The sequence below is a fragment of the Tamandua tetradactyla genome, chromosome 2 (genome assembly GCF_023851605.1).
Source record: "Tamandua tetradactyla isolate mTamTet1 chromosome 2, mTamTet1.pri, whole genome shotgun sequence".
Lineage (NCBI taxonomy): Eukaryota > Metazoa > Chordata > Mammalia > Pilosa > Myrmecophagidae > Tamandua > Tamandua tetradactyla.
Window position 1 is genome coordinate 162,280,421 of NC_135328.1, and position 25,250 is coordinate 162,305,670.

Here is a 25,250-nt window from a genome sequence, read left to right on the forward strand (position 1 = left end):
ATGTATTGGGGCATCAGATTAACCTGTACAAACCAACAAGATCTCACACCCTACTCAAGGTTCCATGTAATTATGGTGTTTGGATAAACTAACCATACAAGTTAAATTAGATAGCTGCAGAAAATGTAAAATTTGCACCAAATAAACATCTCTTCCTTTATTCTCACACAGAAGATGAAGTTTTAAAATATAGTCAATATCATCTTTTACCCTTTAGTCTGATTTACCCTAGTCCTAACCAGATCTGCTTCATTCATATCTCTATCTGAAGTCTGATCTGTTTTTCAGCTTTTTAAACAATTGCTATATGGATTAATGCTGAGTTTCATAGCTGCATAATTACAGTTCTGAGTCTCAGGTGTCACACTGATACCCAAAGTTCCAGGGACCAACCAGATTATACACAAAGAGCTCAGCATCTCAGAATTTAGAAATAACTGTTACTACTCAGGAAGAGATGTGACTGCTGAAAGAGCTTACAATCTAGGAATCTTTACAATAAGCCTTCCCCTGATAACCTGTGTTCTCGGGTTCAATTCTTAGAGTTCGTGTATTATAGTTAGTTTATATTAGTGAGGTGTTAACAATGTTTGTCTTTTTGTTTCTGGCTTATTTCACTCAACATACTATCCTCAAGGTCCATTCACCTAGTTGCATGCCTCACAACTCCTTTCCTTCTTGCAGCTGCTCAATATTCCATTATATGTATATGTTCTAGTTTCCTAGCTGCCAGAATGCAACACACCAGAGATGGATTGGCTTTCAATAAAAGGGGATTTATTTAGTTAACATCTAGTTCTTCAGAGGAAAGGCAGCTAACTTTAACTGAGGTTCTTACCATGTGGAAAGGCAATGGCGATCTCTGCTGGTCTTTTCTCCAGGCCTTTGGGTTCCAACAGCTTTCCCCAGGGTGATTCCTTTCTGCATCTCCAAAGGCCTTGGCTGAGCTTCGAGTGCTGAGATGAGGTATGCTGAGCTGCTTGGGCTGTGCTACATCGAGCTCTCTCATAAGCACCAGCCAATTAAATCAAACATCTTACATTGCAGCAGGCACGCCTCCTAGCCGACTGCAGATGTAATCAGCAACAGATGAGGTTCACTTACCATTGGCTCATGTCCACAGCAATAGAACTAGGCACCTTCACCTAGCCAAGTTGACACCTGAACCTAACTACCACAGTATACACCATTGTTTGCCCTCCATTCATCAGTTGATGTACACCTCTATCCATTGCAAATTGTGAATACTGCCACCATAACACCAGTGTGCAAATGTCCATTCGTGAAATTATGGACATTCATATTTCTGCTTTCAGTTATTCCAAGTATATACCTAATAATGGGGTTGCTGGATCATGTCAAAATCTTATACTTAGTCTCCTGTGGAGCCATCACACTGTCCTCCAGATGGCTGCTCCATTCTCCCTCTCCACCAACAGCGAAGAGGGACCAGTACATCCCTCTGTACTGTTTGGGAAGTTTTTGATTACTCATTCAATCTCTTGTTATTGATCCGTTGAGATTTTCCATTACTTTTTGAGTCAGTGTAGGTAATTTGTGAGTTTCTGTGACTTCTTCCATTTCACCTAGGTTATCTAATTTATCAGCATGCATTATTGCTTTTTTTTGTGGGGGGTTGGGAGTGGTTCATGGGCCAGGAATCAAAACATGGTGGGTCTCCCACATGGCAGGTGAGCATTCTACCACTGAACCACCCATGCACCCACATTATTGCTTTCGTATTTGAGCTCTAGGAAAGAATTGTTGGGTGGATGGGGATGGGCAGGATGGATAGGCCCATTCATTGTTAGGAAATTACACTAGTAGGAGAGCTGTGTCCCCTGGTAATTCATGTTTCCATAATTGCAGTAGAAATCTCTCAGGCCAATGCCATAGAAGTAGGCCAAACTGACTTCATATGAAGGGAAAGAAAAATGATTCAGAATGACAGTCAGAATACATTAACCAGCAATTTAACAGTAGGCAGCTCAGCTTATCAAGGCCTCCCTTCGGAGGGACAGGGACCTGAAAGCCTTGATTAGATTAGTTTAACTCTTTAGAAGCCCTGTTTCCTCATAGCTCCCACAGAGTAAGTGGCTAAGTCTTAGTTCTAGTACTCTCAAGTGCCCTGTTTCCTGGCAGTGTTGAAGGAAATGTTCTAGTCACCCAGCTATTTTGATGTGAAGCACATTATCATATGCTACTGGGATACACTATGGTGCAGAATGGAAAGGGGACAATGGGAAACACTGAACTAGGACTCAGGAGTTGAGACTTCAAGTCCTGATTCTCTTTCTCACTGGTTGAGTTCTCTTCCCTGAACCTCACATTTGCATTATCAATTGGGTCTAATAATACCCACCCATTCTAACTTGCAGAGCTCTTGTCTTCTGATGTCACCTTAAGGGCACCGAGGTAAGTGGCCAGCTTGAACAGAACTGGGTCTAGCAGGAGTGTAGCGGCCCTGAGTAACTGTGATTGGTTACTTTGAAGACATCATGAGTTAGAAAGCATGTTCTTATGGACCCTTAGGTTTGATCACTCACTCCTTCATTCAAATATTTTGTAAGTATTATTTTATGCCAGATACTGCATTAGTTTGGGGAATATACGGTGAGTTGACATGGTTTCTCTGATGTTCATTTACTGTTTCTTTTTTGCCTACCTGGCATTCCAACAACTTTCTCAATGGTGAAACACCCCCATTGTGTGAATCTTTGTGGGAGACCAGATGGTCTCACTGTGAGATATGGGCACATGACCTGGCTCAACCGGTTGAACTCTCCTGCCTGGAACATTTAGAGGACGTGAAGCCAAACATCTGGCCAGTTGAGAAAATACTCACAGCACCATTGACATTGCCAGGAGTCCAGCTGTTCCAAGGGTGCCCAGTGTCCACTGGCAGCAGTGGCAGGGGAACATCCCAATTAGATTATAAAATGGGAAAAATAGTATGCCTGCCCCAGAGGGTAAGTGAGAAGAAGTAAATATATTAGTACATGTAAAGCACTTGACTAGTGCATGGTACACAGTAAGCACTCAATAAGTGCTAACTAGAGTTATGGTTACGTTAAACTTGAACACACAGTGCCTATGACAAGCATGGAGTGGAGCTATTTTTTTGTTTTGTTTTGAGTTCACCTGTGTATTCCCAGTGTCTAGCATGATGCCTAGAACATAGCATGTTCTCAATAATTAATACTGATTAAATGAATGGAGGGATGAGATGGGTGTAGATGTCTCCCAGAAGGACTAGCTCTGCCTGAGAGAGACAACAATTGTTCTTAACTGTCATAAAGGGACAATCCCAAATATGTCCTTTTAGGACATTTGGAATTAACTGTTCAAGGAGGCAGATTTCATGTTTCTACCCTTATCTCACCACTCAAACTAATAGAGAAAACACAAAATAAAGAAAAAGGAAACTGCTTAGGACTCCATGAAGGTTTCTTAAGAAAAACAATATAGAACACATTTAAATAATTTATGAGTAGAACAACTAGTAAAAGAATAAGCAAGGAAACAACAATCAGCACAATATATTCTGTAAAAGTTAATAGCTCTGTTATGTAAAGAGCATAAATCTGAAACGATCAGGAAAAAAAATTGTGCAATCAAATCCTCAGCAAAGTAATTGTGTGTGTGGGCTTGAAACTGTTATGCAGAAAAGCCATAGTCTTTAATCCTAATTCAATATTGCTGGGTGGGTAGTTTTGATTACGTTGCTTCCACAGAGATGTGACACTTCCAGTTGTGGGTGTGACCTTGTGATTTGATTATTTCCATGAAGATGTGACCCACCCAATTGTGGGTGTGACCTTTTGATTAGATGGAGATATGACTCCACCTATTCAAGGTGGGTCTTGAATAGGTGGAGTCCTTTAAAAGGTGAAACATTTTGGAGAAAACTCAGATGCAGACACAGACACAGATGTTTGGAAGAGTTGATGCAGATGCTTGGCTAACAGTTGCTTCAGAGCTGACAGAGCCAACATGAGACCCAGATATTTGGAGATGCAGGGCCCAGCAGACATTGTCATGTGCCTTCCCAACTGAGAGAGGTGTCTAGAAACCAAAGACCCCAGCAGACACCAGCCATGTGCCTTCCCAGGTATTCTGGATGGCATCAGTCTTTCTTGAGTGAAGGTAACCTCTTGTTGGTGCCTTAATTTGAACATATTCATGGCCTCAGAACTGGAAACTTGCAACTTAATACATAAATAAATAAATAAATAAATAAATAAATAAATAAATAAATAAATAAATTCTCTTAATTTAATGACTTTTAAAAAAGTCATTCTGTTTCTGGTATATTGCATTCTGGCACCTTTAGCAAACCAATACACTGTGCAAATTAGAAAAAATTGCTCCCATCTTGATAGACAAATTAGAAAAAGGCAATTCATCTAGTTGGATTTAAGCCTGCAGTACAGTTCTTGGAGAGTGCTGATTGGTACCTTTGTGAGAAGAAAAATGTGCCCCCTCCTTGACTAAAGGTATACTTTCAGATGGTCTGAGTCAGGCTTGATTTTGGTCTCTGTGCCTCCTTGGCCTTTATGTAACACATACATGGAGCATCCTTATGAGATGGCCCTGACCTCAGTAGGAAATGGACAAAGGACATGAATAGACAGTTCCAGAAGAGAAACTAGAAATGGCAAATAAGCATCTTAAAATTTATTAATATCACCGATTTCTTATAAAATGAATTAAAAGCAAAATTGGAGACAATTTTTTCTCTGTGAAATTAATAAAACTGATATTACTCAGTGCTGGTAAGGGAGTTTTAATTGGTATAATCTTTCTGGGAAACAAGTTGACAATATCCACCAAACTTAGAAATGTTTCTTTTCTTTGATTTCCTAATTTATATTAAGGAATCTACAAGAAATGAATGGTAAGGCAAACATTGATTCGCATATAAGTCATGTTCTGTATAGAAATTTTTTATGATAGCAAAAGGTTGAAACAAATCTAAATATCCAACAACAAGGGGATGATTAAACAAGCCCACAACTCCTTGGGACCTGGTATTTCAAAATTCAGAATTTTTCAGATTTTGAAAGGATAATTTGGTGCATGTATTACTTAACTCCCTCAGTGCAGTCTGTGGCAGCATCCCCTAATCAACACGTTCAGACTTTTGCCATGAAACTTATGAATAGTTAACACTGAGCGGCATAAATAGACCATAAACAGCCTTAGGTCTCTTCGTATCAACTTTGCCAAATGAGTTTGTGCCAAACTTTTAAAACAGCATTAGGTTTGCTGAGTTTTTTGGATTCACGGCTAAGAGATTATGGATCTGTGTAAATTAAGTTCTAATCTTTGAGGATATTTTAATGTGGAGAAATGTTTACAACGTACAATAGAGTTAAGTGAGGGGGAGAAAGTTACACGATGACCCCATTCCATGGGGAGGGGTGAGGAGTGGGTAGAGGACAAATTTGCTATTTTAAATGCAAACTTGGTTGTTTTAAACTCAAATGACTGTAACTGGTTTCATTTTTTTCTTTTTCTCACTTTTTTTAAATTCTTCAAATGGAATGGTAAAATTCTCATCAATGGTGAGGTCAATCCTTACTTTATTCTTTCCAGAACCTGCTGGTATAGCCTGCAATGGCAACCCTTGTTTGGTAGAGTAGAGTATGAGCCTTTGAATATGCAAAAGGATATGACCTCTGGCTGGCTGAGTAGCTAAAAAGGCTGAATTGCTTTGCTCTATGAGGTGGTTGGAGAGGTTTTGGATTTGGGTGGGGTCTGGGGGCTGAGAGGATAGAGAGGATCATTTAGTTGAATGCTTACCCCTTAGTGTGTGACTTAGATGAGAAAATGGAACTCTAATATTCCATTTATTTTAAATGCTAAGGGTCTGATGAATGATGAATATGGGACATCAATTTAATTTTCCTTTACCTTTATCCCTAAATATTCAGTATAAATCTGCCATATAAATTTGTTTTATGGGTAGTGTTGTTTGTGTGTAAAGCAAAGAAAAGACCTATCTGTGTTCCTGTGGGATGAAAAGGAATTCTAAGTAGGAATCCCAGAGGAGGGACCAGAAACAAGTATGTCTGGGAAATGCTGAGGTGTCCCTGGAGGCAAGGATGGGGGTTTGAGCTAACTTCTGGTTACAGATTTGCACAGAAAAAAAGACAAAGCTTCACTGATCGGATTACTAGTGCTTTTTGTTGTTTCCAACTATTCTTTTATGGATTTTCCAAATTTTCCTCAATAAATAATCAGGGAAAACACATTATTTAAAGAAAGGGAGGGTGCATGGGTGGTTCAGTGGTAAAATGCTCACCTTCCATGTGGGAAAGCCGGGTTTGATTTCCAGGCTATGCACCTTAAAAAAAAGAAAAAAAGAAAAAAAAAGAAAGGCAGTTCAAGGTTATGTATAATTAGACTTGAATCCAGATCTTCAGAAAATGCTTATAGATCTGGCAAACTGGGTTTCCTCTTTCTTTAGTTTAATCGGGCAGCTAAATACTATTAAAGCAATAATCGTCATCCTCTATAAGTATAATTATCCTTTTCAGAGTATTCCCCTTGATCAGCCCAGGAAGTTTGCACAAATACTATTATAATTTCATTAAGAAATCCCTAAGTACAAGCAATTACTTGTTCTTATACTAAAATATTAATCAGAACATACTACAATTGTCTAGTAGCCATATAAAAACACTCATATTTGGTCATAATTTATTATATTTTGAAAAGCAAATGAAGATTCAAAGCTATGCATGAATAGACATTAACCACCTACTGTGTTCCATCATTGTGTTAGTAATGGGAATATAGCAATAAACAGAATTTTTCTAGCCCTCAAGGCACTTATAACTCAGTGAGGAGGGCCTGGGGTAGTTACAATAACATGGGCTAAGTGTTATAAGGGCCATCTGAAAAAATCAGTGGGGAGAACTGGTATACTCTGGTGAGGAGACAGGGATTAGTTTAGGGAAGATCTGCTTGAGAAACTTGTATTTAAGCTGAAGTCTGGAGGACAAATAGGAGTTTGTCAGGAATAAGAAGAGGAAGGGGAAATGGACTGAGGAGGAAGCCACATGTCCAATAACTGGGTATATTCCCAAGATCTATTTCATTTGCAAGTGTCAACACCCCAGCTCAAACTAGCTTAACAAAAAAATATTTATTCACTCTGTACCTGGGAAGTCAAGGGGAGGAGCTTCAGGCATGGCTGGGTTCAAATGATGTTCTCAGGTCTTTATTTCTCTCTTAATATCTTTATTCTGCTCTTGATTTCATTTTTTGGCCAGTTTTCTCCTTCTTATGGGCAAGATAGCCATTAGCAATCCCAGACTTATATTCTCCTAATTTAAGAGAGTCATGGAGGAAATTTAACTCCATCAATACCCAAATATGATACTGGTCTGACTGGTCTTTTTGGTCCCTATACTGATGGCTGAACCAATCTCAAAGGGAAAACTTACTTTGATTGGAATCTGTTCTTGTTTGCTAGCTGCCAGAATGCAATATACCAAAAACAGAATGGCTTTTTAAAAGGGGAATTTAATAAGTTGCTAGTTTACAGTTCTAAGGCTGAGGAAATGTCTCAATTAAAGCAAGTATATAAAAATGTCCAAATTAAGGCACCAACAAGAGGTTATCTTCACTCAAGAAAGGCTGATGAAGTTCAGGGTTTCTCTCTCAGCTGGAAGGGCACATGGCGAAGTCTCTTAGCTTTCTCTCCTGGCTTCTTGTTTTATGAAGCTCCCAGGGAGGCGTTTTCCTTCTTCATCTCCAAAAGTCGCTGACTGGTAGACTCTCTGCTCCGTGGTTCTGCAGCATTCTGCTGTGGCTTTCTCGTGGCTCTAAAAAAGGGCTCCCTCCAAAATGTTTCCTCTTTTGAAGGATTAATGGGTGGAGTCACAACTCCATGGAAGCCATCTGATCAAAAGTTACCACCCACAATTTGGGGGGGTCCCATCTCCATAGGAACAATTAAAATGCTCCCAGCCAGCAAGATTGAATAAGGATTAAAGGACATGGCTTTTCTGGGGTCCACCACAGATTCAAACCAGCACAGCATCCTAGGTCATACATTCACCCTGGAGTGAAGGTTGCAGAGTGACATGTTTGGCAGCCCCGCCAGGACAACACAGAGTGGGAGAAGGGAAGTTCTAAAATGAGTCAGAATAAAAGGGATGGGGAAACATCCTGAGTAGATCAAAACTAGAGCTATTTCAATCTACTACACTCAAAGCCAGAAAGCGCACTGTACATTAGAGAGAGTGAAAGAAGAGAGGGAGGGAGGTGAAAGATGAGGTTAGAGAGGACCGTCAGCACTAGAATGTGGAGGGCCTTATAGGTCCTATTTGGGAGTCTGGACCGGATTTCATCTGAAGGGCAGTGGGAGACCACTGAAGAGTTTTAAAGGGAGAAATGGCGTGGTTACATTTTATTTTTAGATGATCAACTTGGCTACCATGTGGAGAATGAATTGGAAGAGGTCAGGGCTAGAGGCAAGGAGACCATTTAAGAGATTGCTGTAAAAGTTCAAATTAGATTAGATGATGGCCTGGACAGATTAGAGTGTGGCCATAGGGCTAGAAACAAGTAAATGTGTTTGAGAGAAATACGGGGAGAGAATTGACAATGCTTTGTGAATCATTGCATGGTGGTGGGAGGGGGCAAACTGAGGAAGTAAGAAGGGTCAAAAATGACTGCCAGGATTCTCAATGAAGCAGTTAGGTCAAAGTGGGATCACTGGATGTGGTGCCAGTTGTTGGTGGGGTTGAATTTGAAATGCCTGGGAGATGTTAAAAATGCTCAGTACACAGCTAGATAAGTGGGACGGAAGTCTTGGTTGGAGGTATGAACTTGGATGGGTGTGGCTAAGATCACCCAGACAGAAAATAGTAGAACCTGAAACAATACCCAGGGCCAAGGGGCTCACTTTTATGGGGGCATTTTAGTGATTCTGCCCCATCACTTATAAATGCTAAATAGGATTGACATAAGCACAAAGTACCCCGGGTATTCAGAAGTGGAGCAACTCAACAGGCCTGGTACAGATACATGAAAGACTTGCCAGAGAAGGCAATTTCTGCCCTATGTTTCAAAGGGTGAATTAGTCAGGTGACTGTAGAAAAGGCATTAGGAGCAGATGCCCCTGCCGCCCACTCATATCTCTCTGCATGGTGGTGCCTGGCCCACATTTCTGCACATGCTGGTCCAACTTGCAACAGCCAGACCTGAAGCTTATCACTTGAGGCTTTCTCTGGCCCACAGGACCCCCCTTTGCCTGAACATGCAGGAGGTCAGAAGTGCTAGAGAACCAATCACCCCCAGGACAGCCCTCCAACACTGAGTGGCAGAAGTTGAAGGATAAATAGCCCAGCTCCATCGTCTCCCAGCTGGGTTGACTTCAATGCATGTTTTACACATTGTCCCAGTGTTCCTCAGAGGGACACTCCATCTGCCCCGCTTTGTAATCTAGTTTGTTCATGTACCCTGTATTGGCTTCCTTCCCTTCCCTGTCTCATTTCTTTACTCCCCAACTAGTGCTTTGTGGATTCACCTCCCAAATAAATTACTTGAATTTGAATCCTTGTCTCAGCATCTCCTTCTGGGGAAACCCCACATGAGATGGCATTTCATATAGAAGTAGCGTGTGCATGGAAATGTAAGTGTGGAAATCTCACATTGAATTTTAAGGCCTGTCCAAATTATTTGGGGATCTGCTGCCTGGTCTGTTGATCTAGTGGGGCTTAGATATAAATGGATACCATAATAGAATGGTATTTTGGGAAATGCTGGAATTCAGAAGAGTGGAGGATGGCTAATGTTGCATGGAGCCCCAGGTCTCACACGATGCCTGGCATATAGCGTACATTCCACTGTTTACTATATAATGCACCCTGTACAGAACTGGAGGACACCGAGGAAAGCTTAAGAAATGCCTTTCCTTGGGCAGGCATTGTGTCACCTGGTGGTGATTTTGAAAAGGGGGAATTTGCAGGCAGTGGTGTGCCCTAGAATTTGGGGGACTTTGATGTTAGTTAGGACGTAAGGTTGCAAACTGAGTTGTTCAGAATAGCAAAGCAAAAGAAATGAGTTAAACTGTCCACCAATAGAAGTATAGTAAATTAAATGATGCAATATCCATTGCACAGGATGCCACGCAATGATTAAAATGGATTAAGTTGATCTGTTGACATAGAAATTGACATAGAAATTTCTCCAAGGCATACTGTGATAAACTGGAAGTCACAGGAAATATGTCGAGTATGATGTAATCATGTTAAGAAAAACACCAAAAATATACCCTATATCATGGTCATTTGAGAGGGGGAATTGGCAACAGAAGGAGGGTTGATGAAGTGATTTTAAGGCCCTTCCAGCTCTGAGAATCTGCAATCTTAAAAAGCCCATGTTTATAGTATCTTTAAAAAATGTGGCTTTCCCATATAAGAAAACCAACATTTCACAGTGTCATAAAAGAAGATCTGAAAAAATGGAGATACATGCCAGCTTTCTGGATTGATAGGGTCAACATTGCAAAGATATAATTCACCCCCCCACGCAATTTAAGTTTAAAAACAACAAAAATAATCAAATCTAAATCTCAAAGCATTTTTTTGGGTGGGGGACTTGAAAAGAGTTCTAAAAGTTAAATGTGCAAGAATAGCCAGAAAATATCTGAAAATAAAAGCTATTTTATAAAGTTACAATACTTAGAATCATGTTATACTAGTGCCAGGCAGCCAAACAGTCCAAGGGAACAAAAGTGAAAATCCAGAAACATGGGTAAGTCTTTATAAGAATTTAGCATAGGACAAAAGTGACACTTCAAGTCAGACAGGAAATGATGGATTAGTCAAAAAATTGTGGGAGAAATAGTTACCTTGGTACTCCTTACTGTAGGCAGGACATACGCATGTGTTTTTTTGTAAGAGCTTACTGGCCTAATCAGAAAATATTTTAGGTTATATTTTTCTCTCATACCTTACATCAAAATAAATTCCTGGTAGGTTAAAGATTTTAAAAGACTTTAAAATAAAACCATTAAAGTACTACGAGAAAATAATTATAATCTTGGGGTTGAGACAGACTGTAAATATGACATAGAGGCAGAAACCATAATGAAAAGATGGACAGACTTGTGTTTAACAAAAATTTAAAAATTATATATAGATATATATGAATTAAAGTTAAAAGGTTAATGTCAGCCAGGGGAAATGTTTGCTATATAAATGACAGACAATTATTAAATATAAAAAAATTTATTAATCAATGAAATATAAATGAATAATTTGTAGAAAAATGGGTTAAGAGCATGAACAGGAAATTTGCGACCAAAAAAATCTTGACAACATATAAACCTGAAAAAACGTTCACCTCACTGGAATCAAAAGAATGTGCACTGAAACAACAGTGAGGGACATTTTCATTCTGTCAAAGGGTTAAATATTTAAAGTAATTTTAATCTTGCATAGCAGATTTCAAGAGGGTTATACATCAAAATGTTAACAGTGACTGCCTTTATGGGGTTTAGGGCTATTTTCTCTTTTTTATTTGATGTTTCTATGGTATTAATATTTTACTTGTGCAATAAGGAAATAATAGTTTGCACTGGCATTTAGAAAAGAACTAATCTCAGGGGAGAAAGCAAGGACATTTTCAGTTTCCGTGCTGTGGCCGCCTCCTTTGGCTAAGAATGGAGCCTACTGAGCCATGTTGAATCATCCTGGCAGCTAGCTTTGGGAACTGAATCACTGTGGCTGCTCTTTAGATGAGAGGAATGAAGCTGGAGGTGGGGAGATCATTCAGGAAGCTAGGGTAATAACCAGGGGGCAATTTATAAACAATACACTGGAACTTGACGTATGCACTCTCCTAGAGCAAAAAAAAAAAAAATTCTTAAAATGAAGGTCTGTTCATGCTTTATGAAGAAAAAGACTGGGATGACTGAAGGAGAAAATAAAAAAAATTAAATGTGGATGAGGAAACTGCTGAGCTGATTTTTGTTGGAGTATGTTTCAGTTTGCTAAAGCTGCCAGTATGCGATATACTAGAGATGGATTGGTTTTTACAAAGGGGATCTATTAGGTTACAAATGTACAGTTCTAAGGCCATGAAAATGCCCAAATTAAGGCATCCAGACAAAGATACCTTGATTCTGAAGAAAGGCCATAGGGATCCAGGGTTCTTCTGTCACATGGGACGGCACATGGCAATGTTAGCTGACCCTCTTCTCTCCAAAATGTTTCTGAGCTTCTGTGTGTGTCCTCGCTATTTCTCCTGGGGCATTTCTGTCCCTGGGCTCTCTCCAAAATCTCTCTTCCTTAAAGGACTCCAGCAAGCAGAATAAGACCTATCTTAAACGGGTGGGGTCACATCTCTATGGAAACAACCTAATCAAAGGTCCCACCAGGGGGTGCAACGGTAGTTCAGTGGTAGAATTCTCACCTGCCATATAGGAGACCCGGCTTCGATTCCCAGCCCATGCACTTCCCACACAAACAAGCAAACAAATGAAAAACCAAACAACCAAAAACTCAGCAAAATGGTGCTGTAATAAGGAGATACTCACATGGAAAACAAGAATGAAGTGTGACTCCGCCATACAGCATGCAAAAAAACACAAGTTCCCACCCATAATAGGTCTGCCCCCACAAGATTGGATTAAAAGACATGGCTTTTCTGGGGTACATAACAGTGTCAAACCAGCACAGAGTAGAACATGGAAATGAAGATGAAGAAATTCACTATGATGGGTTGATTCCAAATTAAAAACTAGCAATTTCACTTATTTTGGACAGTCATGCCTGGCACATAGTCAAGAAAAATGAAAGGTTACCTCAGGCAAGGTACCGCCCATACACTGCAGCCTACTAATGCGGCCTCTGGTTAAATCCTTTGGCCATCTCACCTGATTCTCATCCTGAGTAAGATCAGCAGAGAGCTTTATTTGTTGAGCTTCTGGCTAAACCCGATTATAAAACAAACCATACGTCATGATTCTTCAGGGTTACTCTGTCCTTTAACTCAGTGTTCATCTTCCAGGCCTTTCTATAGGATCGATGATTGAGAGTCTTTCTGTATTAAATGGTTTCCGTGTATAGAAAAAAAAATTAGGACTCCCTGGAAGCAGATTGTGAGATGGAGATTTGTGTGCAGGGTTACTGGGAGGAAGGTCACTTACGAGAGAGTAAGGGATGTAGCACTGGGCTGGGAGAGAAGTGGAACCTCTCAGCTAACTCTCAGCTAACCCAGTCTCTGAGCCCTGCAGACTTCTCCTCAATTGGGAAACAGGGTTCAGGCCCTTGTACTCCTAGATGGACAGTAATTAGATGCAGGCTGTCCTTGAGGTGAGGGTGTAGTTGTGGGTGAGGCACGGTTGAGGGTGCTCTCCAGGGAGGAAGGCAGCTACTGGAATGGGTGCCTCAGTCCTGACTGGGGGTCTGGTGATAGAAGCCAGCATTCTACTGAAACTGTTGCTAGCTGCCAGAATGCAATATATCAGAGATGGGATGGTGTTTAAGAAAGGGGAATTTAGGGCGGGCCGCGGTGGCTCAGCGGGCAAAGTGCTTGCCTGCCATGCCGGAGGACCTCGGTTCGATTCCCGGCCCCAGCCCATGTAAAAAAAACAAACAAACAAACAAAATACAATAAAACAAGAAAATGTTTAAAGATGTTTCCCTTTCTTCCTCCCTTCCTTCCTTCTCTCTGTCTTTCCTTCCCTTCCTCCCTTTCTCTAAAAAAAAAAAAAAAAAGAAAGGGGAATTTAATAAATTGCTAGTTTATAGTTCTAAGGCTGAGAAAATGTCCCAATGAAAACAAGTCTATATAAATGTCTAATCAAAGGCATCCAGGGAAAGATACCTTGGTTCAAAAAGGCCAATGGAGTTCACGATTTCTTTCTCAAGTGAAAGGGCACATGGTGAACACAGTCAGAATTTCCCTCTCAGCTGGAAGGGCACATGGCGAACATGGCATCATCTGCTAGCTTTCTCTCTTCGCTTCTGGTTTCATGAAGCTCCCCGGGAGGCGTTTTCCTTCTTCATCTCCAAAGGTGGCTGGTTGGTGGACTCTCTGCTTCATGGTGCTCCAGCACTCTCTTCTCTCTCTGAATCTCTCATTTTCCAAAATGTGTCCTCTTTTATAGGACTCCAATAAGTCAATCAAGACCCACCCAAATGGGTGGAGACATGTCGTCACCTAATCCAGTTTAACAACCACTCTCGACTAAATCACATCATCCAGGGAGATGATCTGATTACAGTTTCAATCATACACTATTGAATAAGAATTATTCTACCTTTATGAAATGGGATTTTGATTAAAACATGGCTTTTCTAGGGGGCATATATCCTTTTAAACCAGCACACTGGTTAATCCCCAGAGATCTGACCTCAGTCATGGGGTCAAAGGGCAGATTCTTTAGTGTAACCTTTCAGACAACTCTCTTACTGAACACTCAGGAATGAACACCCTCAGAAGTTGCTTAAACCTCATCAAACTATGCTCAAAATGGAGCACTTTTTTCAAGGGCTTATCCAGAGGAAAATATTGATATCAGCCCCACGAATCCATATGGGGCAAAAAGCTTTGGAGACTTGACAAAAACAAAAATACAAGAAGAGCAAGTCAAAACAAGAATGTTGGTTCTGGGAAAGGAAATCTGGTCATGTGGTTTAAAGATTTTTCTTATGGGCAGCACAAAGGAAATGTACAGCCAAACAGAAGAGTCATTGAAATTCTCAATTCCAGAGATGCTGTGCTCATGGAAATGTGCTGCCCAGATTTCTGCTGTGGGAGTATAGTTGACTGAAAACCCCAGCTGCTGCCCTTTTGGATCCCCTACCACATTTGAAACAATTATGCTTTGCTCAGGCTGCTCGTAGCCAATGACTGAGCGTGGTGTGAGTACTAATGGAGGCCCATTTCTACAAAATAAGGAAATCCTCTAATAGGCAACTTGGACTCGAGGACTCCCCGTTTCCAAAACTTTCTTAGAACTGTGCTACAGTATGACATTCTTCTTATCTGATATTCTTCCATCCCTCTCTCCTTTAACAAATGTCAGAAATGCATTGTGATCTGAAGACTCTCCCCATCATCCTTCACAGGAGTTTCCATCCAGTAAATATTTCACATGTCTAATGCTATCTTGGCTTCTGTTTCTTAGAGCACCTGAACTGATCCAGGTCATATCAGCAGTGGGATGGTCTGAGGGAAAAAAAAAAAAAAGCAGTACGATGGTGTATAAATTTCCTATGGCTCCTATGACCCATTACCACAAACTGGGCAATTGAGAGCGAGAGGTTTGTTTTCTCACCATTCTGAAGGCCAGAAGTCCCAAATCAAAATATCAGAAAGGCTATGTTCCCTCTAAAGCTTTAAAAGAGGATCCTTCCTTGCCTCTACAAGCTTCTGGTCTCCTGGCAGTCCTTGGCTTGTGGCAGCATCACTCCAATCTCTACCTTTGTCTCCTCATGGCCTTCTCCCCTCTGAATCTCTCTGTTTGTCCTCTCCTCTTCTTAAAAGTACACAAATCATTGGATGTAGTGCTCACTCTAATCCAGGATGCTTTCTTCTTGAGATCTTTACCTTAATTACATTTGCAAAGACCTTATTTCTGAATTAAAGCATATTCTGAGGTTCTGAATGTACACAAATTTTGAGGTAATACCCAACTCACTCCATATGGTTTTTGAGAGTGGCCCCCTCACTATCCAGGTGGCAAAGAGGATTCCATCCTGAGTGGTATGCGGGATATGGGTAGTCTCTGGCACAAGATAGTGGCCCGTTTGCAGAAGATTTCAATGGTATTGATGTGAGAAAGTGACCCAGTGGAGGGAAATGTCATTTCAGGTGTTATGATTCAGGCATTTGAAAGACATGGGGGGTAAAGGAGGACACAATACTTGAAAGAACAGTAGAGTCAGCTGGTTATTGCTAAATTGTACTGATGCCTTGTGTAAGGCCCGGCCCGGTAGCCTCTGGCTGGAAGGTCCCCACCCGAACTAAAACCCGTGAACATCCGGGCATACAGTGGTTCAAACTCAGCCAATCAGGACCTGCCCTGACAAACAAAGGACCCCACTGCACACGACCCGTAGCTATGCCCACTGCACACAGCCCGGCCCGTAGATATGCCCCCTCGCCCTAAAGCACGCAAAACTCCTAACCTACCACAGGAGGTCCTGTAGGCATCGTCAGCACCCCCACTAGCTAGCCTATATCTAACCCCACCACTCCTAGGGGGGCGCAACTTCCCCGGCCCGCACCCTGAGCACTCGGACAGGGAACCTCACCCCGGGTCAATAACATTTTTAACTCGGACTCAGTTTCTCTGATTTCTCAGTCGGCTACCATCTAAAACCTAACACCTTGCAGTGAGATAATGAGAAACTGTGGTCCATTAATAAACAGTTAAGACTGAGTGTTGTCAGAGAGTTTCTTTGGTAGGTAACAAAGAGGCTCTTATTTGCAGTGGAAGAGTGGGGCAGCAAAGGAGCAGACACAGAATTTGTTATATGAGTCACAGGGCCTCAGAGATGTTTAAATAAATGGCCAAGGCAGGTCTGAGTCCTGGTTGGGAGTGGGACATCTAGATGGACCCCTATGGATTTTGCCTCTACAGATCCTCAGAGTTTGCATAGGTCTGAGATTGCATAGGTTTGACTCCTCCCTAGAAGAGCTAACACTTCCTCCATGTTGGAAGGCATTGCAAACGCCTCTCTCCCACAAGGGAAAGATAAGCCCTCAGGAGCTACTTCCACCTTTTGTTCTAGTTATCTGCCAAGATGATAACTAGGATTAAATCCCAGCATCACCCATCTGGGAACATACTGGGCCTGTTAAGGGAGGAAAACGATTGCACAATGAAGTTGCTGGAAGAATTGCTAGCATGTACCAGGAGATACCGGGGGAGCACTCCCGAGATTAGGTTTTTGAGGGTGTTTGCTCATCGATGCAGGGTCATTAGATTGGTTAAGTAAAAATTCTTTGACTTGGGAGAATTTTCCTGGGACATGGGACACTGTCAAGGACCCTAGGAGTTGGGGAAATCTCACTGCTAAGGTGACTAGTAGAAGCTGGGAGAAAGCAATGGTCTCTGCAGAGCCAAGTGAGAAATGTAAGCTGCTCTGGCAGACAGAAGAGGAAGGAAAGAAAAGGTTGAGGGAAGTGGGCTTCTGGAATGAATTTACCATGTGAAGTCAGAAGACCATCCAAAGGATTATGTTCCACACGTAGCTGAGAGGACACACCATTCACCACAGCCATCACGAATGCACTGGTGAGAGGGGTAGCAGCATCACTAAGCAATTCAGAGGTGGCTCTCTTCTGTTGGCCAGGGATAATGGTGGGATCACAGGGTTGGGCTGGATAAGATCCATGAGGATGATGGGATCCTGAAGTAAGAGAGGTCTGATGATGGCCACAATTATTATAACAATTATTATTACTGTAACAACTTGCAAGGTCAGATAGGCAGCCAATGGTGCTTGATCCATAGAAACTGTGGAGGTGCTTAATTGAGTATAATGTCCCTAGAGATGAAATAAATGGGCAGTCAACTATGGTTCGGCTTAACATCTATAACCAGAAGAAGGCAAGACAGCTTACTGTGAAATGGACAAAAATGGTCATCAAATTACCAATATTACCGATATCATTGTTAACATGAAGCCAATATTTATATATGCAAATGATTCCTGCCCCAAATATTTTTGTTAATTTTTCCCTGCACAAAGGGAAGATTGGTAGCTGAGATTGTGTTCTTTCTCCACATATTTCCAAGTCCTGGCCCTGGTTACAAAAAAGAAGGGGAACCTATTTATAACCAGGTAAAGGCCTTTTTTGTACTTTACATAAAGGTGTCTTGTGTGCTGGCAGTGGCTCCTCACTCCATCCCTTTTGTATGTAGTCACCTCAGAGGATAGTAATAGATCAAACTTCAGCAAGGAAAAAAATAAAAATAAAAAGAAGTGGACAAGAGTGGAGGAGGAAGCTGAGGGTGATTTCTCTGTGCAACTTGCTTGATTTACAGATCTGAGGTTATTTTCAGATCTGGAAGCCATTGGTTGATGAGGTGGCTGGGTACCTAGAAAGAAGGACCTTGCAACATGGAATGAGTATTTGCTTTAATGATTAACATATGGCCTATAGCTATTTTCTCTGCTGACTGCAGAGGGGTAAGAGGAATATCCAAACATTTGATCTGGTCAGAGATGATCTTGTTAACCAGAGACCCAAAGTACTATCATGGTCTCTCTGGAAGAGTAGGAGCTTATGTGAGTCTGGCAGCTCAAGCCTTGAGTTATCATGGCCACTGAAGCCTCTGAATCTGTCCCCCAATTCCCAAGTCAAGATAGCAATCAAAACCAATTACGCATCTACAGGGATGGGGGGAGGGGTGATGGTGGAAATTAGTGCCACCATCAAAGACTTACAGGATGTAGATGGTTCCCATCATATCTTCATTTAATTTTCCATACTGGCTCTTCAGAAACCATCTGGACCCAGGAGGACTGTAAACTACCACAGACTTAACAAAGTAGTCTACTTGATCACAACTCTTTTGCTAGCTCAGTCATTATATAGTCCCAAAAGATATGGACCACCTGGACATTCCATAAACCATCACACTGATCTACTACATCGATGACATCATGCTAATTGGACAGGACAAGCAAGAAGTGGCTAACACAGTGGTGACCTAGTAAGACACATGCACTCTAGAGCAGGGGAGAAAAACCCTATGAAGAATCACAGACTTGCCACTTCAGTGACGCTGTTAGGGGTTCAGTGGTCAAGGGGCTGCCAGGGTATCTCCATGGAGGCAAACGACAAATTATAAAATATAGACAAGTAAAATAAAAGAAAAAAAAACTCCTTGTTCATAGTGTTTACGTCCTTCCGGATGTTTCATTGCGCACAGAATATAAATATGACTGACTAAAATGGAATCATAGTATTCGTAACTATTTTATTTTTATTTACTTGTTAACTGCCTATCTTCCTTCACTGTGATATAACCTCCATGAAAGTGAGGACATTGTCATGTTAACTGCTGCATCCCTCGTATGTAGGATGCAGTTGGGGCTCAATATATATTTTTGGCGGAATGAATGAAGCATACTATACACATTGTTTTGTAGCAGGCTGTTTTCAGCTAAATTCCAGACACTTCAGGCTATACTTTATCTTTCTTACGGTGTGTCACTCCAAAACGCATCTGCAACCAATGGTTTTCACACTCCAAAGGCTTTACTTCTATCAGTGGAGCTTCAGATTAAGCCTTAGCTTTCTCGAAGCCCGAGAGTCTCTTTCCCTTTGATCAGTACCATCTACAGCGGTCATAGCGTTTTATGGACCATTTTTTAGAGCACCGAACTCGGCTAAGTCAGGTTCTCAGCAAAAGGAGCAAGATGTTCCCGGAGAAGCAGTCCAGTCCAAGGCCACGTCCCTCTTCCATCCACGGGGAGGCGTCAGAGCGCCACCGTCTGTGCAGGACCCGCAACCTTCTGGGAGAAACACTGCGCGGTGGCACAGACCGGCCTCTGTGGGCGGAGCAAAAGGCGCCCAGGCCCTAGGAGAGGGCAGGAAGTGAGGAGGCGGGGTGTGTGCGGTGCGGAGTGCGCTTGCGCAAAGTCAGGACGAAGGCGTCGTCATCGCTTTAGCCACCGCTAGGGTCGGTGCCCTCGGTGACGCCTGTGCCCTCCTTTCCGGAGTTGGACAGGGTCGGGCCGAGGGGAGGGAGCAGGGTGCGGAAGTTGGGGTGGAGAGAACTTCACGGGGAACTTAGGGTGAGGGACGGCGACCTGTGAGGACGAGGAGAGGGGTGAGGTGGGGTGACGAGGTTTGGGGGAGGGGTAAAGGAGGGGGCCGCCTGGGAGGATATGGGAAGAGTTGGCGGGTAGAATCAGAAGGAGACGGCTTAATGGAAAGGAATATGCACTAGTAAAGCCTCATTCTCTCCGCTTCGTCCTGTCTGTCCACTCGAGAGGAGAGACGCAGGAAACTCGTGCTCTAGCTTCACGGGGGGTTGCAAAGTGGCCGCGTTTTTTAGTCACTTTCCGGAAGATAGCGTTGTTAGTGGCTTCCTTTTAAAAGCAGTCTTTTTGTTATTAATGGAGTGTTGTGCACCTCGCGCAGACATCTTCACCTGTGGAAAACCGCTTTTTGCAGCTTAAGGCTTTTTGAGAGTCAATTTCTCTCCTTACCTTCTCACTTTTGAAGTAGAGGAAAAAAGTTTCCCTGCCTGAACTAGGCAGTGAAAGATAGAAATTTTCCTGTCTAAATAGTTCTAGGGAGTTTTTGATACTTTCTTCATAAACGTCTACAAAAATCCTTAGGTTATGTTGCCTGCCTGTGTATTGCGCCATGCAATCCTCCACGAGAATTTTAGTGCAAGGAGATGAAACTATCTCATTTGTAAATTCAGGGATTAATCAAGTGAAGTGAGTTTCACCAGTGCCGTGCAACCCTTTAAAAGGGTTTAGGTTCATATCCGTCATTCTCAGCCTTGGTGAAGGGGTGCAGTCTGACATTTAGAAGCTTAAAACCAAGTCTGCTGGCTTCCAATTTATTATATATTTTTAAGCCTTCCATCATGTGTGTACTTTGCTTGAATGATTATTTAAAAGTACATGTCCTATTTTTGCCACACTGACAGTGGTTTCCATAGAAACTAGAGAAGTAGTCATTTTCAGCAGAGTTGTTAAAACTGTCTTGCAGGCTTCAGCTGTGAGTGCCAGCGAGTGCTGCACTTGCTCATTCTGAGATAGTACTTAAAGAATTAAGGATCTGAAATTCTCTTAGAGGCTAACAATCCAAATTGTTTAATTTTCTCACATCATTAATTTAGTAATCCTAGAAGTCTGCCAGCTATGTTTGTTGACCTGCCAGAGTTCTTTGAAGAGGATATGTCGGCCTGATTCTTTCTTATGGTCTGTGTAGTCTAGTGATTGGCTCTTTGAAAATGTATAAATAGATTTCTTCTCCCGTTATTTTACCCTTTCTTAAGGATTAACCAGGGTTTATGAAGTATCAGGCACTGTTGCTGTTCTAAAATGACATTTGATTGTCAGTGGTATCAATGATAATGTTTTTACTTATCTACATAAAGTGTTTGGAATATTTACTTACACCTCCTTTGTCAGTAGAATACTTGTAAAATTTTTCTCAAGTCATGAGAGATGAGCAGGAGTTTGCTTGATATATAAGGAGGAACTAAGCAGTGTGAAGAGATATGCATAGGCATAGAAATAGATGAGAGTGTTTCTTTTTTGTGTGGTATGAGTATATCAGAGTGTCTTGAGCTTAGAAAAGGGTGAAAGCCTAGAAAGAGGTGCTTGGGGAAGTAGAAGGTACATTTGAAAGGCTCTTCTAACATGAAGAAGTTTTTTGAAGCTGGTGGAAAACCTGTGGAAATTACACACAAAATGTTGCCTTTATTTTAGGGTTTACAAAAGTAGTACATCCTGTAAAAATTTGAACAGCACAGAATATGTAAGATGGAAATAATAAAGCCCTCCTAACCACTGTCCCACCACCCAAAATGACTACTATGAATAGTTTGATGTATCTCCTTTTAGATTTATTTCTTATATGTATGAATATATTTTATTGTTGCAATTTTTCCAAATTTGGTTAGGATTCATATCTCTTGTTCTGTACAGTATCTCTGCTGCCTTGAATGGTGTGTGGCATGTAGTAGGCACTCATTAAATATTTACTGGATGAATTAATAAGTATGTATATTTCAAAAGATTTAGAAGCTGAATGTGACCTTGATGTTCTATTTGGTCAAGATGGTCATTTTTTTTTTCTTTAATGTGGTTGCCAATATTTCACACTATCTGAATTTTTTAGGCTTTCCTTGAAATTTAGAATTGTTTGGCTACACTGAGCCCAAATTCTGTCAGATAGGTTGCTGAGAAGCAGCATGTCCTTGGGATGGACATGAATCTACATTTGTGTCTGTATGACTTGGCTGATATTCACCTGCTTTCACCTTACATGTCAGCACTATCCAATATAGTGTCCACTTGCCACATATAGCTATTTAACTTTAAATTAATCAAAATTAAGTTAGTCAAATAGTACAACCGCTGTGAAAGGCAATTTGGTGTTTCCTCAGGAAGCTAAGTATAGAATTGCCATATAACCTGTCAATACTATTGCTAGGTATCTACTCAGAGGACATGAGGGCAAAGACACAAACGGACATTTGCACACCAATGTTTATGGCAGCATTATTTACAATTGCGAAGAGATGGAAACAGCCAAAATGTCCATCAACAGAGGAGTGGCTAAACAAGCTGTGATATATACATACGATGGAATAATATGCAGCTGTAAGACAGAATAAAGTTATGAAGTATGTAACAACATGGATGGACCTTATGGACATTATGCTGGGTGAGATTAGCCAGAGACAAAAGGACAAATACTGTATGATCTCACTGATAGGAACTAACATCAGTGAACAAACTTGGAGAATTTCAGTTAAGAACAGAGGTCATCAGAAGATAGAAATAGGGTAGATATTGGGTAATTTGAGCTGAAGGGATACAGATTGTACAACGGGGCTGATTGTAAAAATTCAGAAATAGATAGCACAATGCGGCTTAACTGTAATAGGACAAAGTGAGGACTCTGAATGAAGCTGAATGTGAGAATGATAGAGGGAGGAGGTCTGGGGGCACAAATAAAATCAGATGGAAAGATATATGATAAAGACTGACCTGGTATAATCTGGGCATGCTTAGAGTATATAATGATAGTGACTAAATGTACAAATTCAAAAAGTTTTTACATGAGGATGAACAAAAGAATGTCAATACTGCAGGGTGTTGAAAATAGATTAATATTTTAAAACTTTAACTTACATGTGAGACTAAAGCAAAAAATGTTTATTTGATACAGAATTTATATTTTGACTAGTACATTTCCTAATATAACTGATGTGGGCATCTTAATTGAACACCGTAAATTCATGGAACCTTGAGTAGGGCATGAGATTTTGTAGGCTTGTCTGAAGTGATGCCCTGATAAATCCCAGAGTGATTTGAACAGTGAACGAAAAAGTATTTGCTAAGTCCCCTTGGGGGAAAATTCAACTTCCCCAAGTGGAGAATTCTTGGTATTCTCACAAGCAGTGGGGACAACCAAAGCAATAGGCTGAGCCCCCAATCTTGGGGTTTGTTCATATGAAACTTAACCCCACAAAGGATAGGTCAAGCCTACTTAAAATTAGGCCCAAGGGTCACCCCCAAGAGAATCTCTTGTTGCTCAGATGCGGCCTCTCTCTGTCAGCCATCGTGACAGTCAAACTCACTCCCCTCCCCCTCTTTACATGGGATATGATTCCCACGGATGTGGACCTTCCTGGCAATGTGGGACAGAAATCCTAGAGTGAGCTGGTATTCAGTACCAAGGGATTGAGAAAACCATCTGACCGAAAGGGGGAAGAGAGAAATGAGACAAAATAAATATCAATGGCTGAGAGATTCCAAACGGAGTGGAGAGGTTATCCTGGAGGTTATTCTTACGCATTAAATAGACTTCTCCTTTTTAGCTAAGGTGTAACAGAGAGGCTGGAGGGAAGTGCCTGAAAATGTGGAGCTGTGTTCCAATAGCCATGTTTCTTGAAGATGATTGTATAATGATACAGCATTTGCAATGTGACTATGTGATTGTGAAAACCTTGTGTCTGATGCTTCTTTTATCTACCTTATGTACAGATGAGTAAAACATATGGACTAAAAATAAATAATAGGTGGAATCAATGTTAAAATAAATTTACTAGATTGCAATGTTAGTGCTCAATGAAAGGGGGGGGCTAAGGGCTATGGTATGTATGAATTTTTTTCTCTTGTCTTTTTAGTTCTCTTTCTGAATTGGTGCAGAAGTTCTAAGAAATGATCATGATGATGAATATAAAGCTATGTGATAATACTGTGAATTACTGATTATATATGTAGAATGGAATGATCATATGGTAAGAATGTTTGTGTTTGTATGTTGGTACATCTAATAAGTAAAATAAATTACAAAAAAAAGTAAGTTAGTTAAAAATTCTGTTCCTCCATTGCACCAGGCATATTTCAGATGCTCAATAGCCACATGTAGGTGTAACCTTGTTGACAGAGCAGGTACAGAACATTTCCATCATAGTGTAAATTTCTGTTGTGCTTTACTGGTTTAGACATTAGAGTTTGACACCCCTGCTATGCAGAATTTTGGAAGTAGCATCTATTATTAATTTGAATTTGCTTATCTCACTGTAATCACTCATCTCCATTTTAAAGAAAATGGCTGCACATTATTTAGCAGTGTAGGTTATGTGGATTGTGGGGGTAGGTTCCTATTGTCTAATTTACGTTTTAGAAAGAGTTCCTTAGTTCTAGTGAGGGGAATGAACTAGAGAGATAGGGATTGGTGGTGAAATAAGTCAGATTAATAAAGAGGGTAAATGGTAATTAAGCCAGAGGGGAAAATGACATGGGCCTGGATTAAGGCCACAGGGCCCATGAAGTAGATTGAGATGTTCAGGAGGTAGACTTGATTTGTTGTGGGCTGAGATCATTAGGATGTTAAATTCATTGTATAGATAATCTAGCGTTCTCTGGAACTGATTGGATATTGAAAGTTGGGAAATTTTAGAAATCTGGCTTTGCAAAGTATAGAAGAAACCGTCATCTAGTTTCAAAATATTATCAACTTGTATATGAACATATGTAATTTATTTTAAATCATATAAAGGTCTTAGAGATAATTTGTTCAAAAATACAAAAACTCTTCGAAGATGGGGAACTGTTTTATGGTTAAAATAAAAGTGCGTAACGCCCGAATAAATATAGGTCTCCTAAAATAAATGTGGGGAGTATGTAATAGTCTCTAGGAAACTGGGCATTCTCTTCATCTCTTTCCCTGAGGCTGTATTATGGTCTTTAGGAAACTGGGCAGTTTTTCTCTTTCTCTGTCTCTCCCCCTGAAGCTGCATGTTCTCTCGTCCTACCTTCTTTCTGCACATATGTTCCATTGTCCATTTTGTGGATTTACTTCTTTTGCAAGGCTTCTGCTTTGTAGTTCTTGCATACTGCTTTATGTTTCCAGAGCATCAACTTTAGTCCCAACTTATCCATCTCCTTATATTCCTATGCCTGATAGTGTCTTTCCAGTATCAGATATCCCCTCTGTGACCAGTGGCAGAAGTCACTACATACAAACTTGAGAGTCTAAGCTCACCCCCTATATTGAGACCT

The 25,250-nt window shown here is 41.0% G+C and overlaps 1 protein-coding gene across 6 annotated transcripts in view; it reads left to right on the top strand.

Annotated features, from left to right (window-relative positions):
* Nucleotides 1–19,625: 19,625 nt before the first annotated feature.
* The window catches only part of OMA1 (OMA1 zinc metallopeptidase), a 115,451-nt gene continuing 109,826 nt past the window's right edge, over nucleotides 19,626–25,250 (top strand). For 3 of the 6 annotated variants that reach the window (XM_077149504.1, XM_077149508.1, XM_077149509.1), the window contains exon 1: nucleotides 19,676–19,824. The gene's annotated coding sequence lies outside the window, so the exon portion shown is untranslated. The other 3 variants (XM_077149507.1, XM_077149505.1, XM_077149506.1) reach the window with 3 other exon arrangements.